Raw genomic sequence first — 8,850 nt, 5'->3', positions numbered from 1 at the left:
ACTCCCTTTCCCGGCATTGGCCCAGATGGACCCATAGTAAGCCTTTCTCCCTGCTGACTGCTAAAAACGGCGGCAGGCTGGAGACTTCAGTTCAGGGAGGGGGAGGACTTGCGATGAATGACAAGGTGGCGGCTGCCAGGAGTCTAGACAGGAGCCAAAACCTCAAAGAGGTGGTGGCTGCAGAGCAGCGAGGAGGGTGTGATCATGTGGACTCTAGCCCAGTTCCTAGATACCGTGTTAATGCTAAGAAACTGACCCCTCTCCTGCCCCCGCCACTTACTGACATGGACTCAACCTTGGATTCGTCAACAGGCTCCCTTCTGCAGAGCCACAGTGTGCCGCCTGGAGCCGGGACAGCGGCACCATGCCCCAGAGCCACAGCAGCGCCTCGGGGCCATGGGAGGACGAGGGCACGGAGTGCGCCTGGCCGCGACCTGCCGCTGCTACGCCACGCCGCCACGGGCTATGCCATCTGCCTGCTGCCCGGAGCCGGCGCGCGGCCCGAGGTCAAGGCCCTGGACGCGAGCCTGGAGGACCTGCCCACTAGAGTGGACGAGTTCATGGGCATGCTGGACATGTTTCGCAGAGACTCGTCCCACGTCGTCAGCGAGGGAGTGCCGCACATGCATGGGAAGGCCACCGAGATACTGCGAATCTACAGCAGGATTGTCCGGCTGGAGGCCTTTGTGAGGATGGTGGGCGGCCATGTGGCCAGGATGAAGGAGCAGGTCACCAAGACTGAGGCCGAGCTGGGCCTCTTCCCCAGGGCGGTCAAGAAGCTCCTGCACATGATGAACGTGCCCTCACTCTTTAGCAAGTCGTCTCCCTTAAGGCCGCAGCAAGTCGGCTACGAAGCCCTGGTCCTGTTCAGACTGAAAACTACTTCCCTTGTAGTGAGATGCCTCAGCTCTGAAGCCTGACTGCTGTGGCCAGAGGACCCCAGCTGGGTACTTACCTCCAGTGTGAAGTGAATTGCAGATCCTGCTCATGGACATATGTGATGTTGGAGTGTGCAGACTCTCCTTAGTATGTTCATGATTCCATGTAGAATGTATAGACACTTTATGTCTTCCAATTAAAAAAGGAGAGAGAGAGGGGGTCTTGCTATGTTACCCAGGAACTGGCCGGGAACTCCTGGTCTCAAGTGATCCTCCCGTCTTAGCTTCCCCAGTAGCTGAAACTACAGAGCCGGCACCACACCCGGCCAGGGTCTTCCAACGCGAATCAGAGGTGCTTGGCGATGGCATGGGGAATCAGTGAACTTTTCTGTGCACTGTGGCAAAACTTATTTTTATGGATTTTACTAAATGGCATTACCTTTTCAAAATTTATATGTTTGTATAATCATAAGAAAATGGAGCCATTAAAGCCTTGTTATTATTCTGTTTAAAAAAAAAAAAAGAACAACAAAATTAGCCAGGTATGGTGGTATATGTCTGTAATTCTAGCTACTCAAGTGGCTGGGGCACAAGAATCACTTGAACCTGGGAGGCAAAGGTTGCAGTGAGTCAAGATCTTGTCACACTATACTCCAGCCTGGGTGATAGAACAAGATTATGTCAAAAAAAAAAAGGAATAGCTATAATCACAAATATCTGTTAATGATACACAATGTAAAAAGAAGCAAACTCTGGCTAAAAGAACACAAAGTATGAATGTATGTGGAAGGGACAAAAGTATATAGTTTTTATATATAATTAAAGTTAAATTGTTACAAACATTAAAAAAAACAGGCTCCCTTCTGAAAACCAATAATCAGATTGGTGGTGGGGCCTTCAATGTTGACTCCCCCAGGATTTATTCTAACAGTCTCCCTCCCAGTGCGGCGGTGGCTGCCTCTGGTTCACTCAGGATCAATCACGCCAATCATACAGGCTCCAATCATAACTACCTGAGAAACACATACAACAAACCAAAGCTTTCTGAGCCTGAAGAGGAACTTCTCCAGCAATTTAAATGGGAGGAGGTGTCCCAAACAGGGAGTTTCAGTGCCCACTACTTGATGTTTCTCTTAACTGCTGCCTGCTTATTTTTCCTAATACTGGGACTGACTTATCTAGGAATGAGAGGGACAGGAGTGTCTGAAAATGGAGAACTCAGCATAGAAAACCCCTTTGGTGAAACATTTGGAAAAATACAAGAAAGTGAAAAAAATCTTATGATGAACACATTATATAAGCTTCATGATCGATTGGCACAGCTTGCAGGAGATCATGAATGTGGCGGTTCTAGTCAAAGAACGCTTTCTGTTCAAAAGGCAGCTGCATATTTAAAAGATTTAGGTCGTGAATATGAAGGTATATTTAACACTTCCTTGCAGTGGATCTTAGAAAATGGAAAAGATGTTGGAATAAGGTGTGTTGGTTTTGGCCCTGAGGAAGAATTGACAAATATAACTGATGGGCAGTTTTTACAGTCCACAAGACCACTGATGTCTTTTTGGTGTTGTTTTTGACGTGTTTTTGTTACCATTACCCACAGATTGTTGTTATTATGCTTAGGTGTAGTGATGGTTTGTGTTGTTCTGCATTACATGAAATATCATTGGACAAAAGAGGAGGAGGAAACCAGGCAGATGTATGATATGGTGGTAAAGAATATAGATGTTTTATGAAGTCATAATGAAGTGTGCCAGGAAAACAAAGATTTACAACCTTACATCCCTATTCCACATGTATGCCATTTCTTAATACAGCCTTGACAGGAAAAAAATGAAGAAAGTCTGGAATAGAGCTGTCGATTTCCTTGTTGCTAATGAGCCTAGAGTTTGCACAGAAACACGAAGAATAGGTGGCGTAGCTTTTCTGGTTTGATGATGAATCCAGCCTTCTGCATCCTGTGACAAAATATTAGTTATACTATCTCAAGTATGGCAGGATCAAGCATTTCATTTAGATAGAAGAAATTCACCACCACATAGTTTAACACTGTGTCTAAAGATTTGGAATATGTTTGATCCCTGTTATGGAAATAGGGGATCAGTGGCATTTGGCAATTCAAGAAGCAATTTTAGAAAAATGCAGTGATAATGATGGCATTGTTCACATTGCAGTAGACAAAAATTCATGTGAGAGTTGTGTATATGTTAAATGTCGGTCTCCAGAATATGCTGGAAAGGCTTTTAAAGCATCGCATGGCTCTTGGTTTGAAGGGAAGTTGGTTACAGTAAAATAGTTGCGACTAGATAGAAACCACCATCATTTTCCCCAGGCTCTTACTTCCAACACTCCACTGAAGCCATCAAATAAACATATGAACTCTATGTGTCATCTTCATCTTCGGACTGGCCTAACCAATTCTCAAGGAAGTTCCTGGAAAGATTTTCTTCCATTTCTAAGACTGTTATTTACAATAGGAAAATTCCTGTTTGGCTTTTTGTCTTCCTTTTTAAATGTTTTTTTACATAATATTTTTACTGATGAAGACATCTGTTTGAACGTTCCAGAAGTCTTAAGGTTCCAAAGGGATTTAGCAGTGAGGCATCAATGCTGAGTAGGTAGGATAATTATTTCATTCAGTTTTTGGAGCTCAGTTAAACTAATACATTTAAAGTTTTGCATGAGGAGCATTGACTTTATTAAGCATTTTCAGATGTGTTGGTTGTATTTTTGCACCAAGAAGTGTTTGGATAACCACACAAAAGCATGATGAAAAGGCCTCTTGTAGTCCCATAATTTCTTGTGATCTAATGTTGTGAATTTTTGCATACAGTCACCTGCATAGCTCCTACAGGCTAGTGTGGTAAAACTGTTGATTTCCCAATTTAACCTTAAGTTTCTGTTGCTTATAAGTGATTCATTTGCTACAGCTGGAATATGGGAAAATTAATTTGGGCTTAGTGGTTACAAATATGTGTAAGTGGATATATATATATACTTAAACTGGCTTTGTATATATGTATAAATGCTGGTGGTGGTGAAAGTAGTCTTGTTTTGTGAGGATGTCTGCATTAAAGCAGTAAAATAAACTTTCTGTTTTATTCATATTCTAATGGGTGTGTATAAATATGTATGTGTATATGTGTGTGTATATATATAGATGTATGTGTATATATACACACACAGATATACACATATGGCTGTACTTTTGCATAAATCAAACAGCCAAACACCTGGAAGTATTAGATACAAGTTTAAAATATCTTTTATAGATTTTATAAAAAAAGTCTAAGTATGATTTTGTGTGAAATTCCTGATACCAGTTGTAATAGATTCAAATTTATGTGAGCGATAAAGAAGAAATTGGCAGATATTGAAAAAATGTTTTGCAAAAAGCTGTATTTATTATAAATAGCAGGGCTGTGACATAGTACCATTGGGATTAAGTCATTTTCCCAATCTATTTATAATTTAATGATATGTTAGTGCCTCTGTTATATGGCAAGTTTAAAGCAGGGCACACTGTTGAAACAAAATGTGTATTTGACAAATTATATTTGCAATTTTGGCTCATAAAGTTTGCAATATAGTAAATGCACAATTGACCGTTGCTTTGTGCCTCCGTATTTAATTTTTTTCAGTAAAGTTACATTATTACTGTTTATAATTTCAGATAAAAATAGTTGCTGAGCAAATTTTACTTGTAATCTACAATCGGCTTTTGAAAAATAACCTGTTGATATGTCATTGTCAGTCCAACTGAATATGTGAAACAGCTGGAATTGTATCAGTTTTGGTTTTGTTTAAAGCTCAGTTTCCTTTTCGTTTTATTGTATGCATTGGGTTTGCAGCATGAACTTGCACAGATAATGCAGGTTTTCTGGTTAAGTAAATATGATGCACACTATTCTGTAACAGAAAGCCCTATTGTTCCTTACTTATGTGCTTTTGTGAGCACCTTGTTTATGAAGAAATAAAAATGATTTGTTATCTGAAGAGAATAAATTTTAAATTCTCAGTTTGTCTCAGATGCTAACGTGTGAAAATATAAATATATATAATATATAAAGTAACCAATCTTTCTTTATTTTATGTGCATCATAGCAATTTATCTGAGCTTAGTGACCCCCATCTTGTAACCTGTTGCAAGAGTGAATGTAAAAAATAGTTGTGGCATTCTAAAAGGTCGCCTTTGATGCAGATGCATCTTTTTCTTGCTTCTAAAACATATTTCATATAAACATTTATTATCGTAATATATACTATTATGCAGCTTATTTTACCTGAAACTGTTAAGCCAACCAAGATCCCTCCCTGCAAGACAGATGGGAATGTGTATAATAACTAGGTATTTGAGAAGTTCTGAAGTTTGATGTAATCTGTTACTTGTCCTGTTATAAAAAAAGAAAAAAATTCTAATTAAAAATGTATTAGTTTTTTTTTAAAAAAAACAACGTTTTGAGATTCTAACTTAAAAAGCTAAAAATAGAAGAGCAAATGAAATTGAAAGAAAATAGAAGGAAAGAAAAAGAATAGTAGAAATAAAATTTTAAAATGGATGGAGAAAAATGAGTTAAAATGACATAAAATTAATAAATCTGTAGCTAACTTGATTTGAAAATATTGCAAAAACACAAATTACCAAGATCAGGTGTTACTGTAGATATTAAAGATATAAAAAAGAATAACAAAGGAATATTATAAAACAATGTTGCGACAAACAATTGACAATTTAATCAGAAAAGAAAAATTTATTTAAAAACAGAAATTATCAATGGAGCGCAGTAGCTCATGCCTATAATCCCAGCAATTTGGGAGGCAGAGGCAGGCCGATCATGAGGTCAGAAGTTTGAGACCAGCCTGGGCAGCACACAAAATTAGCCAGATGTGGTGGTGGGCGCCTATAATCCCAGCTACTTGAGAGGCTGAGGGAGGAGAATCACTTGAATCTGGGAGGCATGAGTTGCAGTTAGCTGACATCTCGCCAATGCACTCCAGCCTGGGCAACAGGGCAAGACTCTATCTCTAAAAAACAAAAGAAAACAAAAGACACAAATTATCAAAATAGAAAGAGATATTAAAAATCAGAATATTCCTATATCTTTTAAAGAAATTGAATTAATAATTAACCTCCTATGCCCTCAAAACATAAAAAATTCCGCTGTGCCCAGATTGCCTCTCTGGTGAATTCTAACATTTAATGAAGAACTAATACCAATCTCGTAAAACACTTTCATAAAATAGAGAATGGGAACACAGCTCAACTCATTTTACGAGGCTTCTATCTCTCTGTCACCAAAATAAAATACAGACACTAGCAAAACAGAAAACGAAAATAAATGCAAAAAAGCCTTAACAGATATTAGCAAACTGAACTGAGCAATATATAAAAAGGATAAAACATCTTGACAAGTTTGAGCTTTTTGAAGTCATACAAAATTAGTGTAAATCTTAAATTCTATTTTTTTCTTATTTTTTTTGTATTTTTATACTCATTCCCACAGCCTTCTTTAGAATTAAATTCTAAAAGATGAAATAAATGTAATTGATTTTAATTATAGGAGAAAAAAACTACAATCATCCTAATGCATTCATGAAGAATATTTAACAAAATTCAACCCCTATTCTCCATGAAAACTTAGAAAAATAGGACTAAAAGGGAACTTCTTCATCCTGCTAAGGGATACTACAAAAAACTTACAGCTCACATCACTCAAAATGGTTAAAACTTGAATGCTTTCTCTGTAAAATTAGGAAAAGGGCTTCTATTGAAAATTTGTTGGAGGCTCCAACCAGTGAAATAAGTCAATAAAAAGACAGCAAATGCATACAGATTGATAAGAAGTAAAATTGTTTTTATTGAAAAGCAACATGATTGTGTACAGTTTAAAAAAAGGTATTTGAATTAACAAGTGACCTTAACAAGGTCACAGAATATGAGATCAATGTCAACAATAAACTGAAAAATAAAATTTTAAAAACAGTCCCATTCAGGCTGGATGTGGTGGCTCACACCTGTGATTCCAGCACTTTGGGAGGCTGATGTGGGCAGATCATGGGGTCAGGAGTTCAAGACCGGCCTGGCCAACATGGTGAAACCCCATCTCAATTAAAAATACAAGAATTAGCCAGGTGTGGTGGTGGACCCTGTGATCCCAGCTACTTGGGAGGCTGAGGCAGAAGCCCAAGAGGTGGAGGCTGCAGTAAACCGAGACCATGCCACTGCACACCAGCCTGGGCAATACAGCTAGACTCTATCTCAAAAGAAAATCCCATTCACAATATCAAAAACAGGAATTATTAGGGATAAGTTTAAAAAAATGTGTTAAGTTCTGTATACCAAAAACCTCAAAACACTGCTGAGAGAAATTAAAGAAGACCAAAAACTAAATGGAGAGCTATCGTTAATGGATTAGAGGTTTGAAAATTTTAAGATGTCAGTTGTCCCCAAATTGATCTACAGGTTCATCATCCCAGTCAGTATCCTAAGAAGGTTTTTTTGCAAAATTTTTAACAAGCTGGTTAAAAAATTTATATATGTATGCAAATTACATAGAACAGCCAAAACCATTTTTTTTTCAGAGAAGAAAGTTGGGAAGACTTTATTTTCAACTGGTTTCAAGACTTAACTATAAAGATAACTATAAAGAGTGTGGTTTTGGCACATGATAGATATATAGAGCAGTGGAACAGAACTGATTAGGAATAGCCCCACACAAGTGTCAATAACTGGTTTTTCACAAAGATGGAAAATTAATTCAAATTAAATTAATTCAACGATGATAGTCTTTTTATCCAGTTGTGCTGGAAAAACTGGATATTCACATGGAAATAAGTGAACTTTGATATTCTGTTTACTCTATACACAAAAATTAACTCAGAACAAATTGTAGACCTAAATGGAAAAGTCGAAGCCACAAATCTTATAAAGAAAACTCAGGAGATAATTTTTGAGGACTTGGGTAAGCAAAAATTTCTTTCTTTCTTTTTTTTTAAAGTTTCCCTTGAAACAGGGTCTTGCTCTGTCGCCAAAGCTGCAGTGCAGTGGCACCATCACAGCTCACTGAATCCTCCACCTCCCAGGCTCAAGCCATCCTCCTACCTCAGCCCCTGTAATAGCCTGGACTACAGGCTTGCGCCACCATGCTCAGCTAAGTTTTGTGCTTTTTATAGAGACAGAGTCTCATCATTTGACCACGCTGGTCTCAAACGCCTGTGCTCAAGTGATCTGCCCTCCTTGGCCTCCCAAATTGCTGGGATTACAGGTATGAGCCACCATGCACAGACAAAAATTGCTAAATGAGGGTACAAAAGGTACAAATTGGCTGGGAGGCTGAGGCCCAAAAAGCACTTAAACTCAGGAGGCAGAGGTTGCAGTGAGCTGGGACTGTGCCACTTCACTCTAGCCTGGGCAACAGAGTGAGATCTGTCATAAACACAAAACCAAACGAAACAAAACAACAACAAAAAAGGAAAGCACAAATCATAAAGGAAAAATTTGATCATTTGATTTCATCCAATTTTAAATCTTATGTGCCTGAAAAATTCATCTTTGAGAAAATGAACATAGGCAGGGAAAAATTATTCATAAAATATATCCATTATTTTATTCTTATGAAGTTCTAGAACAAAAACAAAACAAATCTATAGTGACAGAAAGTAAATCAGTGGATTCCTGGGTTGGAGTGGTTTACTCCAACAGAATATGAAGGAATAGATTAGGCTGAAGGAAATGTTTATGTCTTAATTATGATGAGGGTTACAAAGGTTTATACAGTTTGGCAAAACTCATCAAAGTGTACATTTTAAATGGGTGCATTTTATTATATGTAAATTATGCTCAATAAAATTGATTTGAAAACAAAGAAACCGAAGGCTTAAAAAACTTATGCTTGTACAAAAAGATGACAAATGTTTGAGGTGATTGACTTGCTAGTTACCCTGATTTGATCACTACACATTGTAGATATAT

General features: G+C 38.1%; 1 pseudogene; it reads left to right on the top strand.

Annotated features, from left to right (window-relative positions):
- Positions 1–2,119: 2,119 nt before the first annotated feature.
- On the top strand, positions 2,120–3,492 carry LOC103794192 (inner nuclear membrane protein Man1 pseudogene; annotated as a pseudogene).
- The last annotated feature ends 5,358 nt before the right edge of the window (positions 3,493–8,850 follow it).

The sequence above is a fragment of the Callithrix jacchus genome, chromosome 7 (genome assembly GCF_049354715.1).
Source record: "Callithrix jacchus isolate 240 chromosome 7, calJac240_pri, whole genome shotgun sequence".
Classification (NCBI taxonomy): domain Eukaryota; kingdom Metazoa; phylum Chordata; class Mammalia; order Primates; family Cebidae; genus Callithrix; species Callithrix jacchus.
This window is presented reverse-complemented; position numbering and strand designations above follow the sequence as displayed.